The sequence below is a fragment of the Candoia aspera genome, chromosome 3, assembly GCF_035149785.1.
Source record: "Candoia aspera isolate rCanAsp1 chromosome 3, rCanAsp1.hap2, whole genome shotgun sequence".
In the NCBI taxonomy this organism is placed as follows: domain Eukaryota; kingdom Metazoa; phylum Chordata; class Lepidosauria; order Squamata; family Boidae; genus Candoia; species Candoia aspera.
In genome coordinates this window covers 71332973-71336152 of record NC_086155.1, presented here as the reverse complement: position 1 = coordinate 71336152, position 3180 = coordinate 71332973, and positions in this window count along the sequence as shown.

Sequence of the window (3180 nt, the reverse complement as noted above, 5' to 3'; positions counted from 1 at the left end):
TGAGAGCGCGAGAGAGAAAAAGACCGCGGCGGGGGAGGGGGCGAGGACAGGCAAGCAGCGGAGGTGCTCACAAAGCACTCTTCTCCCCGCCCACACCACACCATTTTTACTGCTGCGGCCTGCAGAAGAGAACACGGTCCAGGTCGGGAAATGGTGGGAGAGGTTCTGCGCGGAGCGATGGATCGTGGTTGAAACTTCGACCACTGGAATTTCCCTGCCGAGCGGATCCCCGATTTCCCCTTCCCCCGTTGCCTCTCCAAGATTAGCTGCTTTTACCCCCGCCTAGACTCCTTCTCCTTCTCCTTCTCCACTGCCCAACTGCCTTCCCAGATCTGAAGCGAGGAACAATCCCTGACCAGAAAGGAATTTAGAAAGCAGCAACCCATTTAACGGTTCTCCATTCCTAGCTGTGTGTTCGGGTTGCTTTCTTGTTTTTCACTGAAGATCCGTTCACTTTAGGCCAGCTGTGAGTGTGGGCTGGCTCTGCTCGGTGCTTGTTCTTCTTCCACCCTCTGACACAGAGCCCCCCCCTCCCCAAACTACTCTCAAGAGAATGCAGCGCTCAGCAAATCAAATCAAATCAGAACACAACACAACACAAAAGTTAAGAGGTAGAACGCTTAGGGAAAAGGTGATGTCAGCTGTGAGTTTGTCATAGAGATCGATTTTTAGGGCATTCATAATAGATGCAATAGGAGGGGGAAATTGTGCCACAGTCGAATCAACGATACTCTGCATATTGTGGAGGGCGGACACTTCATCGGATGACCTGCAGTAAAACTGCTTTGTGAGTTTGGATGCCTCCATGTTTAATTTAGGTAACATTAACTAGGTCACATGATTTGTCAGCTTCATCAGTTAATCACATACATATACACACTCCCAAGTGTATCCTCTTAACACTAACACTTAACCCTTATTTGGCTCGCAAGGAAAAGTGGGAATGGTGAATTTTCCAGCCCAGGGATTTTAATACATGAAGATTCCCATAACTCTAGTTATTGTGCATCCACACAGTTTTCTTGGCAACAGTACAGAAGTCTTTTGCCATTGACCTCTTCAGGATGTTTTCCACTTTGCAATCTAGTCTACAGCTCTGGCATTCCCTGGTATCTCCCATAAAACACCCTCCAATGATTCCAAGCCTGGATAAGGTCAGCTAGATACTATTTTACCTTGAGGCACTGAAATATGAATATTTTCATGCATTTCAGCAACAGGAAGAGCCTGAGACCATGTGCAACTCACTGCAGGGGTGGCTAATGAAACAGTCCAAAAGCTAAAGAGGAAAGTACACTTTAAATCAATATAAGGAATTCCTTGTTAAAGCAGATCAAGATTTAATTAATCCATAACTCTTTCTCATCCACTGTGATGGAATGTGAGGGTGACCTTAGAAGACGGGGGAAGAGATGCCACCTAGGGAACAAACAGATAACAGAGAAAGGAGCCCGCAACAGAGAAACGGCCAGAGGAAGAAACTTAGGAAGGGTCCACCCTAGCTACTCTGGCGATAAATAGGGAAGGCGGGAGGTTTGTACTTTCAGACTTGCAAGATTCTGTTAATGTAGCCTTACAATAAAGTAGAATTCACTCATCTTTTGCGCTTCCTGTCTGGTTTATCTGGAAGGGCTGACAACCACAGCCAACCAGATACCTCTGAAAAGTTTGCAACCCAGGAAATTTTGTCCCTTTTTTCTTGCTGTTTAACTTCAGAAACTATGTGGACATCCCGGTTATTTATTTAGATTTACACCCAGGCTTTTCTCTAGAAGCAAAAGCTGGCATATATAGGCACTTCCTCCTCTTCTGGGCTGAGAGAAAATGACTGCCTGAAGGTCACACAGTGATCTTCCATGGCCAAAGATGGAGCTGAACTTGGCTCTCCTTGATCTTAGTCCAACACTTTAATCATGTCACATTTATTTTTATCAGGTCTGTTTTTGCTTGTAGGGGGGAGTAAAATAATCAAAAATGAGTTTTTCATTTTTGTATTGTTAAGTTTAATTTTCCTGTTTTTTTAACTGTTGAGAATTCCTTAACATTGACTAAAATTTGTATTTTTGTGCACATTTTTCCAAGCATACTGTACACAAATCTGTAAATATAGCTTGCAGTCATCCATAACTAATACAATGCGATGAAATGAGATGCAATGTGATGCAATACAATATAACATATTTGGTGCAGAATTTTATTATTTTTGATTGACAATTTGCTTTGCAAATTTTGAAGGATAACTTAATTTCACTTTATGTATTGGTTAAGAGTCTGGAATTGATACTCATTGCATTCAAGTGCAAACCAAACGAAGTCATCCCCATTGCTATTTGCTCCTAATAAATGTCCTGCCCTATTATCTCTTGTCTGTTGACTACAGATTTTCTGGATTGTTTAAATGATATAATTCTTCCTGATAGGTGCTGTTTACCAAGAAAAAAAAGAAGTTTAATTCTTTCACCCTCCCCTACACACCTCTCCCCAATTTAGGACACCTCAGAGGCAGCCGGATGGGAAATCCTATGGTGCAAATATTGGATGTTGCCTTTTCTCTCTAGAGACAGAAACATCTAGGAAATTTCTATTTTAATATAACAATATTTTTATATTTTCCCTTGGAAGAAGTCACCATTAAAAAAAACCCCTTTAAATACAACTGTACTGTGTATTTTGACAGGAAATGGAGAGAAAGAAAGAATAAAACTCGATTTCTTACATTTCTAAGGAAAATGTTTGTTATATGTCGTTTCTTCTCTTTTAAAAAGGTTACTGAAAACATATAGTCTCTCATTAATTTTTCCCAGATATCCTATGTAGACAGCAACTTATATACAATACACAGAGGCAGCCTGCTTAAGCACTGGTATGTCAATTTCCCAAGTTTTGTTGGTATTGACCTCAGGATAAAGCAGTCAAGATTTCAGCCTGTGTTAACAAACGTAGTACACATTGTAAGAAAGTGTGATTACATTAATACATTAATTCATTCCCTTTTGGTTTTTCCCCCCACTCTCTTAATCTTTGGTTTTGCTTTGCCAGTTTCATTTTCTTGAAAACTGACACTAATAATAACTTAATCTATTTCCATAAAATATGGTCACACAATGATTTTTTTGCTATGCCACAATATTTATATCGGTATTCTCAGAAGACTACACGTTCTTTATTGCTTTCCTGTAG